Consider the following 19,702-nt stretch of genomic DNA (forward strand, 5'->3'; position numbering starts at 1 on the left):
TGAGGCACAGAGGGGCCATGACTATCCATCCATCCCTCCTCCATATGCATGTGTCTGTCTGTCCATCCATCCCCCCATACATATCTATGCATTGCTCAGGCACCTAAAGGAGCAGAGAGAGGCGACTGCAGGGAGAGCAGCGCTTAAGATCCATTTACACTGCACAGGCTCTGCAGTTTGCTGGAAGCAATTTACAGGTCATTGAGCCGTGGCAGGTCCCAGAGGAGGCAGCAGGTACAAGGAGCGCTCGAGTGACAGGGACATCAGGGCATGTGTCAGCTCATCAGCGTAAGGCCATGTACAGCAGCAAGGGCTCAGGCCCGAGGCACTCCAGAGATCAGTCCGGGGCAAGCCAAGGCAGATCTGCTCACGTCTTCATTCCTCCCCAGCCTGCCTGATGTTTGAAAGCCCCGAAGGTGACGGAGGGAGAAAGCCAGAGCGGTTTATGCCGTCTCGGTCAAACGCCGGGCGAGCGAAGCCGGGGCTGGACGGAGCAACCAGCACTCATGCTGCCTCTGCTGATGCACGTTTGTCAGTGGGAGCTCATTTGTCTCCCCTCTGCTAGTCCCAGCTAGGGTGACCAGACAGCAAATGTGAAAAACCGGGACAGGGGGTGGAGGGGAATAGGAGCCTATATAAGAAAAAGACCCCAAAAATCAGGACTGTCACTATAAAATCGGGACATCTGGTCACCCTAGCTGGGACTGACCACGCAGCAGGGGGTTGCACAACAGGGTTAAGGCTTTCACTGGACACACTCCTTGCACACACCTGCCCCTGCCCCAAGAGTCTCTACCCCCATTCCACCCCAGTGACTCTCAGCCCGCCACTGGATTCTCCACTCACCTTCCTGAGGGCACAAGGAAATCTCTTCCCCCCTATTTCTCCTCTGTACCCCCGGGCCTAGAACAGGCCAGCCCCCTTCATGTATCCCTGCCACCTGAGCACCCCTGCTCATGTCACCTCCCTGCATGAGAGTGACTGGCTTATAACACCCTCTCCTCTAGGTGCTCTCCATACCGAATAATCTTATGACCCTCTCCCTCTGGCACTCCCCATATCTATATTAACAGCCCCACTGCACACGCCAGGTGCCCAGTGTCCGTATGCTCAGGCAGTGCCCCGCATCCACAAGCCAGCGAGCTTTCCTTTGTAACTCAGCCCAGCCCTGAGTGCACCTCGCCCCTGGCAGCTTCCCCTCAGTCCTTCTGCCCTGCTCTCCGGGTGCTCAGAGGTAGGTGATCCTACCCCACTGCATTGCCACCCCTTGGGGACAGACACCCTCCCCCCCCCACACACACGCACCCACTTTCTTTAGAGAGAATTTCTCTTCATCAAATACACCGCGTCCCATAGGGCGTACACAAGCTTCCTATTCCTGCCTCCCACATGGCCCCCTTCTCCCTCTTTCCTCTCCTTGCTGCTGGGCTTCCGTCTCCCCCGCCCCTTTCCTCCCCTACCCTGTCTATTTCCAGTGCTCAGATCTCTTCCTGTTACCAAGCCTGGCTCTGAAATACCAGTTCCACCTGCTGAGCAGAGAAGGAATGGTTAGCTGAGTGCTGAGATCCCCTCAGTGCTGCTTGCATTCTGGGGGCTCTCCACACTGGGCATTGCCCCAGGTACCCCAAGTTCTGCCAGGTGTCTGTTCAGAAGCATGCAGGCTGAGGGAGATGGGGGTTGCACGCCAGGATTGATCCCAGGCGCCCCTGTTTTTATCCCTGTGTGGGCAGAGTTACCCGCTGGAGACTGCACCCAGGTACCCAGGTTACTGTCTTGGGACTTTACCTAGGCCTGATGGTTCCTGTCCTTTACCATCTGGGCATTGATTCTGCGTCCCACAGTGACTATCCCAGGGAATTCACCAATCAGAATGCCTGTCTCCGGGAGTATGGAAGCAGGCTACCCATCAGGGGCTTATCTCAACCACTAGTTCCTGGCTGCAGACTCTCCCAGCCAGGGACTGAGCCAGGACCCCTGGTTCATGTTTGGTGGTGAACGGAGGCAGTTAGTAGGCAGGAATTGAACCTTGGCCCCTTCATTCCTTTCCCAGGGAACTGAATTTGAAGCCAGACATTCTGGTTAGTATCTTAGAGGTGTCCCAGATAATTAATATCCCAACAGGCAGGGATTGACCTGCTCCTCCTTGGGGGCTCTTCCATTTGGGTCTCCAAGAAGTGCATCAGATCCTCAAATCCTTAGGCTGCCTCTGCCACTCTGCAGCCTGGACAGCCTCTGTTCTCTTGGGACTGGTCGTGCACAGGGATGCCACAAAGGGATCCCATTCCTAGGCCTCCTTGTGCAGCAAATACTCCCACAGAGATGGGTTTTCAGTTCTCTCCACCTCAAATCTATCGATAAAGAGATGATCTGCAGAGCCATCCCGTCAAATTCCAGGTCCTTGTCGCTAATGAGCAATTCGTCCTATGGAACAGAGCCTGGCTTCAGGAGGTGGGTGTGTGGAAAAGATGCACAAAATCATGCAAAGAATTAAGTCTCCTTCCCTCACCCCAACTCACAAATCCCAGTTGCCTGCAGAGAAAGGAGACAAAACATCACAGAGGTGGCAGCATCTTCCCCTCGCACTCTTATCCAGCTGTTTGTTGCTAAGGTGAAGGGAACAATCACCACCTGAGAGCACACAAAACATTTCACAGACCCTGTATTCAGGGGTCATTCACGGAACGCCAGAATGCAGCCACCTACGGAGTGGAACACAATCGCATGAAACCATCTTTCAGACAGAGAATGAAGAGCTTCCAGATCTGAAACTTCTGCAGAATTTGGCCCAGACGCCAGAGTTAAACTACAGCAGGGCATGGACTCTTTAAAGACCACAAAGGGTTAAGTCCTCAGTGTTACATCTCATTGGAAAGACAGCAGCACCGCCGGCTCTGCACTGACTCCTGGGGAAGAATGCCAGTTACTGAATCACCAGCACCACTTCCTCACGCATTTGGGTTTTCCCTGGGGCTCTCCCATCCAAGCATTGACCAGGCTTAACCCCGTTTAAGCTTATGAGAGATGACAGGATCGCAGCCCAAGGTGATGCAGCTGCAGGCAAGAGCTAGCGTCAGGCAAGCTGAAATGGAGGTCACAAACTCTGGGCTTCTGGGGGGCAGTTCTGCAAATGGATCGAGCGCAGCTCAGCTCTGCTTGGGGACTGGCAGGCAGAGAGGCTCGCAGACGGCTCCAGAGAAATCTTAACCGAAAGCTCAGAGGGGAGCAGGTTTCCAACTAGCTCACAGGAGGCCTGGGGACCGTTTTGGTGAGGTCTCGCCGATGAGGCTGGAGGAACAAGGCAGCACCACAGAGAGTAAATATTGGAAGGGCAGAGCTCAGGTGCATCAGCTCTTAGTACCCTGATCATATATATACTCAGCCACCATCCACTGCTGGTGTGCCCCGGAATCCTGCGGGCCTATGTACCATGGTGAGAGGTGCCAGATAGCTATCTGCAGTGTTGGGTCCAGGGGGCTGTGCAGAAGGTGCCCTAGGAATCAGTGCAGTGGAGACTTATGGGGCATAGGGGGAAGGGGTACTAAGTGAGATGAAAAGGAGGACTTGTGGCACCTTAGAGACTAACCAATTTATTTGAGCATGAGCTTTCGTGAGCTACAGCTCACTTCATCGGATGCATACAGTGGAAATCGCAGAAGACATTATATACACAGACACCATGAAACAATACCTCCTCCCACCCCACTCTCCTGCTGGTAATAGCTTATCTAAAGTGATCATCAAGTTGGGCCATTTCCAGCACAAATCCAGGTTTTCTCACCCTCCGCCCTCCCACAAACAAACTCACTCTCTTCCTGGTAATAGCCCATCCAAAGTGACCACTGTCTTCACAATGCGTATGATAATCAAGGTGGGCCATTTCCTGCAGAAATCCAGGTTCTCTCACCCCCTCACCCCCCTCCAAAAACCACACACACAAACTCACTCTCCTGCTGGTAATAGCCTATCCAAAGTGACCACTCTCCTTACAACCTGCATGAAAATCAAAGTGGGCCATTTCCAGCACAAATCCAGGTTTTCTCACTCCCCCACCCCCATACTCACACAAACTCACTCTCCTGCTGGTAATAGCTCATCCGAAGTGACCACTCCCCCTACAATGTGCATGATAATCAAGGTGGGCCATTTCCAAGATGGGATTACAAGTGACTAAGCAAATCACCTTTACCAGAAGGCTGGCAACAGGAACCTTCCCTCTGCCTGTCCCCTCTCTGCTGGTGACCCCCTGATTGAGAACCTACAGGGCAAGCTGCTAACATGCTGGGATTGGTGCATCGCCCTGTCTTTGAATCCTTACAGGCCACCAGGCCTGATTCTCCTGATGCAACACTGCTTAGCTCCACTGACTCCAGGGCAGCGAATCCCGACCGACTCAAGAAGAAGCCAGTCCTGGGGTCTCTCAGCATCCTGCTCACAGCCCTGGCAGGACAAGTTTCCCCACAACATCCCAAGGTGGCTGCAACGGTCCATGCCCTGGCAGCACAGATGTCCAAGGCGAGGCCTTTCTGCCCTTGTGATCCCAGTGGTGCCCGGCACCTGAGGCCCCTCCAGCCTTGCCGCCTTCTCAGCCAGTGAGTGCTGCCTAGAGACAACCCATAGCAGGCTGGTCAGCTGCTGCTGGGCTCCAGCCGGCCTCAGGTCCGCATCCTCCAAAGAGTTACCCGGGCAGGCGGGGAGGAGGAAGACGCGTGAGTGAGAGAAGGCAGCCATCAGGTGGTTTCCAGACATTCCCTTCCTGCGGGGCACCTGGTTCTGAAAAGATGATCAAAACTCTGTACACAGACAGCTGCTGCTAGCAGGCTTCGTCCCCGGCTGCCACACACTGCCATCCACCTGGGGAAGTGGGAGCCAACCCTGCCCTCGCTGTCTATTGACTTTAGTGAAACACCCAATAAATAAATAAATAAATTAGAATACGGTGTTTGCAGATCACAAAGGTCCCCTAAGATCACAGCCACACCGTGTTTACTTATAGCCAGCTTATAAACACCCCAACCAATTCACGCCCCCCCAAGCACAGCACACTCATTACACAGCAACACAACCCTACGCCCCCCCAAAACACAAATACACCCACGCACAGCAGAGTCATTACACGCCCCCCCAATACAAGACACTCAGCCCCACATGCAGCTACCCAAACAAACCCATAAACAGACACACAACACAACCTACACCCTCCAGTATAGTACACCTATACACAGAGGGCACTCCTTACATACACACTTAAAGCAACACAATCTTACACAATACAGACACACACACAATACTCATATACAGCCTCACACACATCTATGAGATACATATACGTAGCTACACAACCTAACCCCCCTCCATATTCCTATATATGTACACACCCACTCAGAACAAGGTCTCCTACCACTATACAGACCCACATCCCCCCAAACAATGAACACACACAAGCATGCAAGCTACACTATCTCCAGCTGTCCAAAGCAACACTCACCTATACACACAGCTGGGCATAGTACATACAGACACCCATACAGTGTTACTCCTGAGGGCATTCTGTACAAAAATAAAAAAAATTGCCCCCCAAAATTAAAAATTCTGCGCACAATATTTGAAAATTCTGCAAATTTTGACAAACAACATTTGAGGCTCCAGTATGGCACTGGGGAGCACAGGCCACTGGCTGCACAGAGGTGGGAGATCACTGTGCAGCTCCTCCCTGGGATACGGACTCAGTGATGAGGCTGCACCCAACCCTGACACAGCTCAAGGACAGGGCCTGCCCCAGAAACACCCCAGGGCCTTGCCCCTCCATACGGGGTGCATCAGGTGTGGGCAGGCTCAGCAAGGCAGGATCCAAGTGTGGAGGGGCTTGGTGTAGGAGGAATCCAGGTGTGGGTTGAGAGGGTTCTGTGTGGAGCAATCTGGGTACGGGCGGCTCAGTGGGAGGTCCCGGTGCAGATGCACAGGGGCTTGTTGGGGGTGGGGGTTCTGGGTGTGTAAGGGGTGAGGCTCAGCAGGAGAGTCTGTATAAGATTGGGTCTGGATGCACGGGATTGGGCGGATGGGGGAGCAGCTCCTTCTACAGGGATCCCTCCCCCTGCAGCTGAGGAGCTATGGGTGAAGGAAGAGTGGCGGGGGGGGGGGGGGAGAGTTTGCAGAGCTTCCTACAGCCAGGGGATAAATCTGGGGGTGGGTCTGACACAGCCCCGGATGCCGTGCAGGGGAGGGGGAAGTCCTGTCCTCTCCAGCCCAGCCTGGACTAGCAGCTGATCCCAGCGCAGGGAGGAGACACCAGCCAGGTATTCCCCAGTTCCACCCCCCTGCCCCACAGTGATTTACCTCTCTGCTGGCTACCCTGGGCACCTGAAACATACTGCTGGGGAGGGTCGCATGACTGCTCTTGCGGCTTCCTTTTGCTTCCCCATCAGAAAGTCATTTTTCTGTGGGGAAGCAAAGAAATCTGCGGGGGACATAAATTCTGCGCATGCGCAGTGGCAGAAAATTCCCCCAGGAGTAAGTGTGAACTCCTACGCCTACACAAAGCAACACATATAGACACACCTAACCCAGCCCTACACACAGCATGTACACAATGTACACTGGAATACACAGTAGTGCAGTTTACACACACATGCCAAGCCAGATCAGGAAATATTTCTAACCAGCCGCACTCAGAACAATCATCACCCAGGACACAAGGTGGCCCCACCCACCCCCTGGGCCATTTTGCCTGCAGTGAGATCTTCCCACTGGCAGCCACAGCACATGCCATTGTGCTAATTAGCTGCTATGCACTGGCACTCCCTTGAGCCTGAACTGAAGAGAGGCTCACCCCAGGCCACTGCGATCAAGGCCAGGGTGATGATCCCTGCAGTAGGCTGGCCCAGCCCAGCCCAATCCCAGCAGGACTCTCCTCGGATTCCAGGCAGGGCAGTGACCCCAAATGCAGGTGCTGGCCCCTGAAATGGATTTTGCAGGGACAACGTGTGACCCCAAAGGCCCCTGTGCCTGTTGAGGAAGGAACAGGAAGAGAGGCAAGCTGACAAGGCAACTGGCAGGCGCACAGGAAGCCCGGCAGCAGCTCCTGCACATCCCTTTGTGTCACTTTCAAACAGTCTGTCCTTCCCACTCAGGTAATTTCAAACACAGTTTTGCAGCCAAGGGGACATGGCAGCTGTACCAGGGATGCGGCACACACGTGCCCTACGAGCAAATGGGTGTGCAGGGGGCTCGCAAGGGGACTGACTTCCCATGGGGCTGCCCAGGAGGGGTGTTCTCCTGGGGCTGGAACAGGGCTTTCCCATTTACCCCGCAATCAAGAGGACTGGAGAGGGCGGGAGCACCAGAACGGGCCTTCCCTGGGGTGGGGGGTGGAATCAAACCCCAGACAGACAGACGGGAGGTGAAGACTGAATGACACGGATCATGAGAGGGAGCAAGCAGAGGAGGAAGGACAGGCTTGAAAATTGAAGGGAAGAGAAAAACAAACAAGGGAGGGACCAGTGTAGTGACATGGGAGAGCAGAGAGAAGTGATAGACAGAGCCTACGAAAACAGGGTCAGGACAGCAGTCAAGGGCGCTGGGAGAAAAGCGGGGGTGAGGGGAGGAAGAAGGAACAGCGACTGCCCTTTCTGTCTACCTCCTGCACCCAGCTGCCCAAAACCTCCAGGGCTCAGCTCCGTCGCCCAGGCTCCCATCAACACTCACCCCTCTGCACCCCACTGTTCTGCAACAAGCGTCCTGGGTTGTCACCCTATCTGCCTGTCCCTCCACCCCTATACACATCTGCCTCTCCATCCATGCGCACCCATCTCTCTCTCTCCTCCCCCTCAGGAGTGTGCACCCCCCCAAGGGATGCTAATGAGCCAGCCAGGCATGTTAAACCAGCCCTGTGATCCCCCTCCACCCCCCATGCAGAACTCGTCAAGCTGCGAGGAGCAGGGAGGTGCTCAGATAATGCAGGCCAGCTGCTTCAGCTGGGGCCAATGCTCCTTTCCTGTGGACAGGGCACAGAGAGAATACTCGGCACAGCACAAGGACACCTTGTGATCCAGCCACACCACCCATCAGGAGAAGGCCTGACGTCACGCTAACCAGCCCCCTTCCTCGGGTCTGTGGTGCCTTTTAGTTTTCACTTAAGCAAACCACAGAAGGGTTTTCAGAGTGCTGCTCTGGCTCAGGGGTCACAGCTGAGTCTCTGATCAGCCCTGGTCCCTTCGCTGCCAGCTAGCGGGGTTGGGGAGCTCAGGCTGAATCAGAGAAACAGACCCAGCGACCTTCGCTTGGAGGCACCGGAGGAAGCTTTGACGTCACCGGAATCAGGCAGGAATGGCGAGGAGCATCTAGCCCAGCAAAATCAGCGCCCAGTGCCATTCCCACAGCCGGCACGGAGCTGGCACCACGCAGTAAGTGAGCCGCATGACAGCCGCCCACAGCTGAGAAAGCAGCCAGCTCCCCCAGTTTGTGCCCCACCACAGCGCTCTCCTCGTTCCTAGCGCACGGCACCATTGCAAGCGCTCAGTCAGATTCAGCCAAAGCTCCAGGTCCTTGGGGGGAAGAGAGAGGCGAGAGCGCCTGCCCCAGCAATACCTGAGGGCTAGGCTTCAGAGAGGCCCACAGAGAACCAGAGACCAGCATGGGATTGTCTCCTACGCCGTGCTGCCCAAGACTTTGTCCAGAATGAATTCTTCAGGGTAGCAAGGCTCGGGATGGGGACAGCTGCCTTCAACCTGACACGGGGGGTAGATCCCAAACGCGCACACTGCACCCCCTTTATTTGGGTACAGCAACACTTTGCTAGCCTGTAGCACCTTCCCACCAGGGATCTCCAAGCGCATGGTGGATTAAGCCTCACAGCAACCCCTGGAAAGAGGCAAATGGGGTAATAAGCTGGAGGGCACCACCACCACCCCCTACTGGAGGGAAGTGGAACTGATTCCCCACCTGTTCAAGTCTCCATGCTGCTGCCAGAGAATGGAGAGTCTCGTTTGACGGGGTCGGTGTGGGTGCCTGTGCTTTTGGAAGGGCAGCACTGTACCCCTGTGGACACAGGGAAGCCACACAACGGGTGGACACAAGGTGCAGCACAGGGACAACTGTGAAGTGCTGGGTGACAGGAGTTCTGTTATGGTGGTAGCACCCCTCTTTAACTGGATGGGGAAACTGAGGCATAGGGAGGTCCTGGTCATGCACTGACATAGTGACAAAGCAGGAGCAGAAGCCCACTCCTGTGCTCCAGCCAGGGACTCTCCTCACCACCCCCCTACCTCCCACAGGTGTTAGACAGGCGTGCTTGGGGAGGAGTGAGGGAACTAGCCCTAGGTATGAGTATCCAGGGCCCCCACTCCCTATCTTCTGGTTTCTGCTGGGCCAAAGGGATCCCAGGACTCAGAGCACTGCTGGCAGGGGCCTTGGCGTAGACTCATGATTACCATAGCTACTCTCCCCAGGAGATGGGCTCAGCCAATGTAGGAGGCCATGAGCAGCTTCCACCTGTCAAGAATTGATGCCCCCACTCTCCACCCCTGTGGAGAAGCACCTGGGCATCAGTGGAGGGGCGGCACAGAGGAAATGAGGAAGGAGCCTGGTCTAGGAGCAAGTACCTTGCAGCAGGGGCAGACAGGCAGCCAAGCCCCCAGCTGGGCTGGCAGTGGGCAGCACTGATTGCAGGAGAGAGGCAGCAATTCTGCACTGCTGTGCTCGTTAAAGGGCAGCCAGAGGAGGCGATGCAGCCCAGACACATGCTCCCCCTACATGCCCAGAGCCCTTCCTATCCACATGGACATGGCCCCCGCCCCCGGGATCCCAGCCACCCCTGTCTGCACTCAGCAGAGCTCACTCTGTGCAGGGCTCTTGCCCCACTGCACTCCCAGACATCCTATACCCACTCCCAGGTGTGGAACTGCCTCTACCGACCACACACAGCCCTCTGCCCTCCTCCCTGGATCACAGGCCAACTCCCTGGGCCCCCTCACTCACAGATCCCAGGCCAGGTGGTCTTCTCCCCATTAGGCCTTGCAGGGCAGTCGCTCCCCCTCCCCTTTGATCACACACCCCAGGGACCGGGCTGCCCTTTAGTCTCCCCACTCCCTTACACACCCTGGGGCAGCATGCACAGGGTGGGAAGGAAGGTAACAGACTGTCTGGTAACAACGTCACCATTCCTAACGCTCAGGAGTGCAAGGACTGTGAGAGGTGTGGTTTGGAAGCAGGCAGATTCTGCAGACAATGGCGCCAGAGTCACAAAAAGCTCAAGGCCAGATTTCAAGGGCTCAGCACCCACAAGCGGGGCCAGGGTTTCAAAGCAGCTCAGCTCTCACTGAGGCACTTAAATAAGAGCCTGACTGATGTATCTGGTTCTAGATAACTGCACCAGGACTGATATTGTCTGTACAATACACCTTGGACATGAAGTGCAGGCAGTGTAGCCTAGAGCAGGGGTTCTCAGCCTCTCTCTTTCTGAGCCCCCCGCCGCAACAGGTTATAAAAATTCCATGGCCAACCTGTGCCACGCTTCTCTCTGCATATAAAAGCCAGAGCCGGCATTAGGGAGTAGCAAGCAAGGCTATTGCCCAGGGCCCCACACCACAGTGGGACCAGCAAAGCTAAGCTGCTCAGGTTTCGACTTCGGCCCCAGGTGGCAGGGTTCAGGGTCCCAGCAAGTCTAACACTGGCCCTGCTTGGCAGACCCCCTGAAACCTGTTCGTGGCCCCCCAAGGGGCACCAGACCCTGGTTGAAAACTACTGGCCTAGAGCATGCAGCACTGGACTGGGACTCAGGTGAGCTTGGATCTATCCCCAGCTCTGCCACTGGCCTGCTGGGTGACCTTGGGCATGCCACTTTCCCTGCCCCGTGCCTCAGTTTCCCCTCCTGTAAAATGGGGATAACAATCCTGACCGTCCTTTGTAAAGTGCTTTGAGATCTACTGATGAAATGTGCTAGATAAGAGCTAGGTAATGTTGTTACACACCCGTTATGTTATATACAGTCCTTTCTGCGGGTCAGTGCTGTGTTGGATGGGTTACACTGTCACTAAAGGCTGTAACAGTATGGCCAGACTCAAGGGTTTAAGGGTAACACACACAGTTGAGACTGTTGTAAAAAAGCTGTGGCCAGCTAGGATTTCACAGCTCTCACTGCACTTCCATGGCGGCTTAGAATTGCATGCACAATGACAGCAAAGACAGAGCTCTGCCCCTCCTGCTCCCAAAGCCCCTCCCACTCGAGTTAAAGGAGACTCTCCTATAGTTGTTAGCAGCATAACGTAAGGGCTGAGTCACACACGGAACAGTTCTGATTCCATGCAGTAGGGGACAGTGGAGCACATCCACAAGCTGGCCACACCTCTCGGCGCTCACCTAATCCAGGACTGCACTGTTATGAGCACTGGGCCCAAAGCAAAAAAAAATCCAGTCCCACTTGAGCTTTGGGAGATCCAAACCCTGGATCCAGATCAGCTTGCTACAGGGCGAGAGTCTCTCTACTTGATGCGTTGCTCTTCTGAGGCTGGCCAGCTCTTCTAACCGTCCGTGCCAGCAAGGTCTGTGCAGCCCAGGCACTGATTTCCAATGCTGTACGATCCATCTGTTTGCAACAAGGAGTGTGTGCAGTTCAGTTAGCCAGAACGGTGCCTGTAACAGCATATGCAGGGCCAAGAACAAGGCAGCTCCGAATCCAGATTTAGACTGATGGTTGTTTCAATATTTTAGAGGCACCTTCCCTCTTGAGTTGTGAGCTATGGCCCTTTCCTACCGCCCTGTAGGTCCAGGATTTGTGCCTCCTCCCATTCCCCAAATGCTGGTTTGACATTAGATTTTCCTTTCCAGATGAGTTATGCTCCGCACAGGAACGGGGGGGGGGGGGGGGGGGGGGTCAAGCCTGCATTACCCTCCACAAAAGCTAGAGCAGCATTGGGACTGCTCTAAATTTACACCTGGGTACAACAGGCCACAAGGGGCCATTCTTGCAAGCGAGAATAATCAGAATGCAACAAACAGCCCAGCCATGGCCCCTCTTTCCCTGCCACACTCACTGTGCTAGGATCTGTAATGTATGTGGCAAAGGGCTATTCTGCTGGTTCTCTCAGAGAATTCCCCGGCCACCAATTCCTCCTACTTAACCTCTTCTTGGATAAACTTAATACTTTAGTCCTATCCTAGCCAGAGTCTCAGTGTGGCTAATAAGATGGTGCGTATTGGGTGCTTACCTGAGATTCTTCCAGCAGCTAAGCTGTAAATGAGAAAGCCAGAAGCTACATCATCTTTGCTGACTTTTCCTCTTACCCTGGGTGATAGCTTCTTTGGTCTTAAATAGAAAGAGGATCAGACTTGGATGAAAACAGCTACCAGTGCAAATGGATTCCACCGGCTTGCTCACACACATCTGTTCACTCACCCCTCTCCCTGCTCACTCCCTTTCTCACCCACCCACCAGCCTGGGAGTGCATGGGAGCGGGGGCACATCCAGCTGGGCTTTAAGGCCTCACCTAATCAGTATGACTCTTGAAGGCTCAATGCCCTCTACTGCAAGGGTCTCAAACTGGGGGTCGTGACCCTTCAGGGGGTCACAAAGTTATTACATGGGGGGTCATGGGCTATCAACCTCCACCCCCAAACCCTGCTTCGCCTCCAGCATTTATAATAGTGTTAACAATAAAAAATGTGGTTTTAATTTATAAGGGGGAGGTCGCACTCAGAGGTTTTCTGTGTGAAAGGAGTCACCAGTACAAAAGTTTGAGAACCTCTATTCTACTGAAAGAGTGCAAGGAGATCTGACCCTACAGCAAGCATGGGGTGCCCCCATCCCGATGGCTAGTGCAGGGGGGAAAGGAGCTCCCTGGGTCCAACAGCAGGGACTCTGTCTCCCTCTAAGCAGCAAGGGGTGCTCTCCCCAGGTTGGTATGCCCCAGTAACAAAGGGGGAGGAATCCCTGAGGTCTGCCAGGGCGCAGGATGGAATCTCTCCCTGGCTGCAGCATGCTATTACCATCTCTGCATGCAGGCGAGAGTGGAGGCTGGAAACCAGCAGGAAAGCTTGTTTGGCTTGTACTGTCTCTGTCCCCTGCAGGTGCAGCATGTACGGCCCTGGCGGGGGAGCTGGATCCAGTGTGGACATGGGGAGCAGCGTGTGGAATCAGTGACCCATGCAGCGAGCGCGGCCCCTGCCACCCACCATTCTCCCAGCTCCCTGGCTGGCTCGCCCAGCTGCCGTTAAACATTTGGTGCAGCCTCCATCTGCCCCGGCTGGCTGTGGGGGCAGCACATTTATGCCACCGGGCAGCATTATGGCTTCACACACTGGCATTACCATTTCAGCACTGTTTCAGGGGCAGCCAGTGCCCTCCAGCAACGGGACGCCTCCCAGAGCTGCTTCCGGTTTAGAGCCATTCGAGAGGGGAGAGAGCCGCACCACCACCCGAAATCACTTCTCTTCTGAGCCTTCCGTTATTCACACACAGCCAGGCTGACTGAGTGACAGGGAAAGAGGGGCAGAAAGTGACACACTTCCAGACTGTCACAGGAGAGGAGATGAGGGGAGAAACCAATCCCATTGCTGGCCTCTCCCAGCAGGGGGCGCTATAGGGAATGGGGTTAGGACACTGCGCGTATGGGGAGCTCATAGGTATCCTAGTCTCAGCCTCTGCCAGCAGGAGGTGAAATAGGACGTGGTGAAGGGGGGCTAGTTCTGATGAGCTCACCCAGCCCCTTTATCTCCTGTCGCTCTCTTTCTCTACAGTACCTCCTAAGTGTCCTGATCACCAAACTGGCAGGGAGTTTCCCAAACAGTGACAAATTTCACAGCAACAAAACTAGGGCTGAGGCCTGCGCATGGCGAGTCTCCCACAAATTCAGTGGCCCCCAGACTTATACACACAGCAAGCAAGTCACCCTGTGCACCACCAGTGACCCCTCACCAGCAACGCCACATACTTCCCTCCTCTCCTAGCCCCATGACCACCCTGCTCTGTGCCCCCATGGCCCCACCTGTGGAAAGGGCCTAGTCCAGCTCCGACTCAGACCGAGGCCGGGCCTGTGTCTCCATCCAGATAAAAGCCAAGTTTTCACCCTGATACCCCACTCCCTGCCGCAGGTCTCTGTCCCAGAAATAGGCTCCATCCATACCCCGTTACCTCAGATAAAAGTCTAGCTCCTACCCCATGTCCCAACCCCAGAAAAAGACACAGTCCCCACTCTGCAGCCCTGGCAGGGGAGTAAGTTGCACACCTTGGGCCTGTCTACACTGAACACTAAACCCAAGCTGTTACTCAGATTTGAGCCCAAACCCCACTTCCATCCATCCACCCTGACACGGGTCAGCAAGCACTCAAGACCCAGGTCCTAGGACCCTGCTAATGGGGTCAGTCAGAGCTTGAGTCCCACTGTGACTCGGGTGCAAGCTCTGTCGTTTTGCAGTGTGGACGCAGCTCAAGCCGCAGGCCTGAGTCAGAAGGTCTTCACAGAGCAGTATGGATGTGTTAGCACAGTTGGGAGACCCAGGTCGAGCAACTGCAAACCCAGGTTTACAGTGCAGTGCAGATGCTCAAGCACAGGCTTGGAAACACTGAGCCCACAAGCCCGGGTCCCACAGATGCAGCATAGATATACCCACCCCTATTCCCCACAAGGCCCCACCCCCACGTGGGCACGATCCACAAAAGACCCAAGACAAGATGGCGGAATCTCTTAAAGCAGGACGGTCACTGAAACTCCAAGAGCAGGAGGTCGGGAGGACAGCCAGGGCCTTTAAAAACCAACAGTAGCAGCTTCTAATCAATCCACCACTCTGAGCCAGCCCTTGTCAAGAGTTTGGAGTGGGAGTAATACTCATAATAGCTCACAACCAAGAGGCTGCAGCAGGGGCTGGGGGAGCCTCGCTGAGAGCCCTGATAAGAGGGAACTGCAGTCACCAGGGGCACCTGCTACAGCTGTGAGTCTGTCACCAGGTACATAAAGGCACTTGCTACCTGGCTCCCCCCCACCAAACCAACCCCCTCCAGAGGGCGGTGCACAGAGGAAGAGCGTGCAGTGGGGACAGAAGATGGTTAGAGGGAGAACGGCAGGGTTTGGGGAAAGCCTGGATGTGAGGACAGAAGGAAAGGGAAGAGTCAACGATATTCCCGAGGGTGCAGGCTTGAGCGACGGGCAGGAGGGAGGAGTGGTCAGTGCTGATAAAGAAATGGGAGAGTTTAGTTTGAAGAACTAGTGGGTCATCCATGGAGAGAGACAGAGAGATGTGGCCTAGGCAGAGAGTACAGGGCTGCAGAGATAAATCTGAGAGTGGTCTGTGAGGCGACAAGAGACGATGGGGTGTGAGTTGAAGGGAAAAGGGAAGTGGATGAATGGCAGACTCCTGGGAAACAGTACCGAGAGGGAGGAGGAAGAGGATCCTTCGATGGTAACACAGAAGAGAGGAACTAGGAAAAGAGACAGTCAGGAAACCCATGGAGGAGAGCATCCGGCCAGTGGTGTACAAGGCAGCAGGGAGCTGGAGGTACTAAATATGGCGGATAGACCCTTAGACTAGGCAAGGAGGTGGGCACTGGTGAGTTTCATCTCAAAAGCATTTTATTCACCCGACACACTATTTATATGGGTGATCTTCAGGAGGGCAGGAGTTAGCCCCAGTGGCTTCCAGGCCCAAGAAATAACGAGGATAGAGGGATGAACCAAGGAGTCGAACGCACCCCCACCCAGGACTATCTATCAGTGCCACTGTGAAGGGGATGAGGGTCAGATCTACCCCAGCACCAGCTGAAACCTGTCTTACTCGGGAGTCTCCAAGATCACGGGGAAATAGACTAGATGTGGTGCTGGCGTAGGTGTGGAACAGACCCTGCATTGGAATGGATGAGGGGATAGATGGACCACCCAACTCAGATGACCGGAGAATCTGAACTATCCAGAACTCAACCATACAAGCTCACGGCTGGAGATCAAGCAGCTCTTCTAGACCCTGGAGTAAAGCCCAGAGAATCCATTGCTTCCAGGAAGGCGTGTGCCAGCCCATCTGCGCTGATATGCAGATGCTTATTGAAATCCCCAATGACAATCATTTGAGAGCATCCAAGAGTAGCACCAACAGCAGAGGACTGAGCTGCTGTGTGTCACAGTTTTAAGGATAACTGCACCTGTATTTTCCCCCTCCATCATCCCTTGAGGGAATGCACTTAAAGGTTTCTGGCTCCCAGCCGTCACCTCTCATGGGCAGAGACCCATGTTGCACTCCCTTCTGACCAGGAGCATTAAAGGCTGCACAGTTCCCTGCCTACACTGTAACGTTCACAGCAAGGCAGACTGCCCAAAGAGGCCAGCATCTGCATTTTGCTCTCTCTCCATGAGCTATGGCCAGTGTATTGCCAGCAGTTACAAATGACCACACAGCTCTTTCTAAGCAAGCACATTTATTCTGAAGGTAAAAGCATTACAGAGAAAGCACATACAATCCATAAAAGAATCTACAAACATGCTAAAAAGCTTACCAGAGGGCGCCCCTAGCTCCAACCCAGGGCTCTGGTATGGGTCAGTTCTTCAAACCCCACTGCTGGGTTTTTCCTGTGGTTACACATTTGGATCAGTCTGTAGATCAGGAACTAGAGCGAAGGCTCGAGTGAGTTAAAGCTTGTGCTATTTATCCAAAAGTCCTTTCTTTTGTCTGTTGGCCTCTGGAGAGTCCAATTTGAACCAGCATATGCGAGCCTCCCCAGGTGGTGGTGCTTCTCCAGAGGTGTTATAACCTCAGGGCTAGTCTGCACTGGGAGCTTACACTGCCATAGCAACGTCTCTCAGAGGCATGAAAAATCCACACCCCTGAGAGCCGTGGCTATGCCAACCTCACCCCCGGGGTGGACAGCACTAGGTCGATAGGAGAATTCTTCCATCGACGTAGCTACCACCTCTTGGGGAGCTGGATCAGCTATGGGAGAACCCTGCAGCTAGTTCTTGGCCCAGGCCAGATGCTCAAATAAACTTCACTCCTCAGTTGCCCATCTCACTCGTGATGAATAGGTCACGATGACACTGCATGAGGTTCTGAATCCCTGAGGACCCAGCCAGAAGCAAATGGATCAGCAGCAACATCCAACCGGGTCTCAGGGACTCCTCAGAGGCAGGTGACGCTCACCCACTGAGCCATGAAAAGCATTGGCTTTCTCCACGACAGGTTTGGCAGAAGCTGACCAAAATCTCCCACAGGGGAATCTCAGACCCTTGCACCACCTTGGCCAATAGGAAGCCAGGAGACCTACTGAAGGCATCTAAAGGGAGGGCCTGGTGCCATGTTTGAGGCTTTCTTCCCCTGCAAAGAGCCAGCCTAATGGGTATCTCCAAACCTGCCCCTGCTCATAGAATCGTAGGACTGGAAGGGATCTCTAGAGGTTATCTAGTCCAGTCCCCTGTATTCATGGCAGGATTAAGTATTATCTAGACCATCCCTGACAGGTGTTTGTCTAACCTGCTCTTAAAAATCTCCAATGATGGAGATTCCACCACCTCCCTAGACAATTTATTCCAGTGCTTAACTGCCCTGACAGTTAGGAAGTTTTTTCTCATGTCCAAACTAAACCTCCCTTGCTGAAATTTAAGGCCATTGCTTCTTGTCATATCCTCAGGGGTTAAGAAGAACAATTCTTCTCCCTCCTCCTTATAACAACCTTTTATGTACTTGAAAACTGTTTTGTCCCCTCTCAGTCTTCTCTTTTCCAGACTAAACAAACCCAATTTTTTCAATCATCCCTCATAGGTCATGTGTTCTGGACCTTTAAACATTTCTGTTGTCTTCTCTGGACTTTCTCCAATTTGTCCACATCTTTCCTGAAGCATGGCACCCAGAGCTGGACACAATACTCCAGCTGAGGCCTAATCAGCGCGGAGTAGAGCAGAAGAATTACTGCTCGTGTCTTGCTTACAACACTCCTGCTAATACATCCCAGAATGATGTTCGCTATTTTTGCAACAGTGCTACACTGTTGACTCATATTTAGCTTATGGTCCACGATGACCCCCAGATCCCTTTCCGCAGTACTCCTTCCTAGGCAGTCATTTCCCATTTGGTATGTGTGCAACTGATTACTCCACTTAGAAGAAACACTTTGCATTTGTCCTTATTGAATTTCGTTCTATTTACTTCAGATCATTTCTCCAGTTTGCCCAAATCATTTTGAATTTTAATCCTATCCTCCAAAGCACTTGCAACCCCTCCCACCTTGGTATTGTCCGCAAACTTTCTAAGTGTACTCTCTATGCCATTATCTAAATCATTAATGATTCCAATTCACTCCTCCCAGGACCAGCCCACCTGGAGCGACCTTCCATCCACATCACTGAAAGACAACATGTGACCAAACTGGCCATGCACAAGCGGACTTGAAAGAGGGGGACACTTTTCCCACGCTGCCACCACTCAATCACGCATGTCACCAAAATCCCCCAGACACAAGGACACAGAGAGGGGAAGGGAAATGTCCCCAGACAGCCAAATGGGAAACCGGGACTGTGCTATGAATAAAACATACACTCTAAGGTACGTGTGGAGGATCCAGAGAGGAACCCACTTCAGTCAGGGAAGGAAAAGATGGACAAGGGCAAAAGGAATAAAGCATCTGCTAAACCCAGCTACCAGCTTCTTCCTATCACCTGCTGCCAATGGTCAAAGAATTTAAGCACCAACTTCCAGCTGCAGTCTCTGGGCAGGAGGTTAATGGGACATCTAGGCAAACATCCCAGGGCCCAATCCCAGCTAAAGGGCATGGACAGCAACACATGGCCCACCCACAATGAAGCCTTGGTCCATGGAGCAGTAGCTACTGAAGTCAGTGGCTACTGACCCATATCACGTAAAATAAAGACTGGTCTATTACCAGCATCTCTCCTTTATTACAGTCATAGAATCATAGAATATCAGGGTTGGAAGGGACCTCAGAAGGTCATCTAGTCCAACCCCCTGCTCGAAGCAGGACCAAGTCCCAGTTAAATCAGTCCTCCTGTTATTGGGCAGGCCACCTCTTGTGGCCTCAGGGCAGCCCTGTAAGTGGCCCCTGCCTCAGCTTCCCCCTTCAAGGGGCTTCTTCAATAACTCACAAACCCTTTATGTCCATTCACAGCCCTTCTCGGGTTCTGGTTTATCACATTAACAAACACTCAAACTGAAGTTCCCAAGTTCCTCCGTTTATCACCTCATCAGGTCATTCCCAGGCCTTTCCTGCCTGTGGTTTCACTCCCCAAGTCCCCCAGGTTCCTCCACCAGAGCCTAATTGCTCCCAGACAGATCAGGTCACTTGCCTCTGGCCTTCCTTCACATCCCCCTTTGCAGCTTCCTGCTACTGTTTATAGGGAATGAGCTGATCCCTGCTGAGATGTGCCTCCTTAGTAACTAGGGCTGGCTGGTCCCAGGCCTTCAGCCCTTAAAGGGCAAGCCACCCTGTTACACTTCCCCACAGCTTCAGAGCTTGTCTATATCCTCAGGGAAAGATTCATCGATCCCTGAGCTGGTGCAGAAGCAGGGCAGTTTCAGTCCCTCGACCTCAGCCGCCCCCGCTTTCTCTCCTCTTGCGAGATTGGCCGCTTCCCTTTTAAACCTCATTAACTCCACACAAGGTGACCTCTCCCTCCCGCTCCTCCTGTCTCCCTCCTTCTTATCCTGCATTATCAGTGGCCATCTCACCTGGGTGCCGGTCTGTCTGGCTTCCTGATGTCCCTAACGAGCCAATCGCACA

At 53.7% G+C, this 19,702-nt stretch overlaps 1 protein-coding gene and 1 long non-coding RNA gene across 8 annotated transcripts in view; both read right to left on the bottom strand.

The window, feature by feature from the left end:
* Positions 1 to 19,702, bottom strand: part of SYT7 (synaptotagmin 7) — a 169,429-nt gene that overhangs the window by 140,916 nt on the left and 8,811 nt on the right. The window lies entirely within an intron of this gene.
* On the bottom strand, positions 10,931 to 19,267 carry LOC122466282. Its single transcript, XR_006291677.1, has 3 exons — positions 19,163 to 19,267; positions 12,201 to 12,298; positions 10,931 to 11,578 (listed from the first exon to the last, which is right to left on the bottom strand). It is a non-coding gene; the product is annotated as an uncharacterized LOC122466282 (long non-coding RNA).

This window comes from Chelonia mydas, chromosome 6, assembly GCF_015237465.2.
Source record: "Chelonia mydas isolate rCheMyd1 chromosome 6, rCheMyd1.pri.v2, whole genome shotgun sequence".
Lineage (NCBI taxonomy): Eukaryota > Metazoa > Chordata > Testudines > Cheloniidae > Chelonia > Chelonia mydas.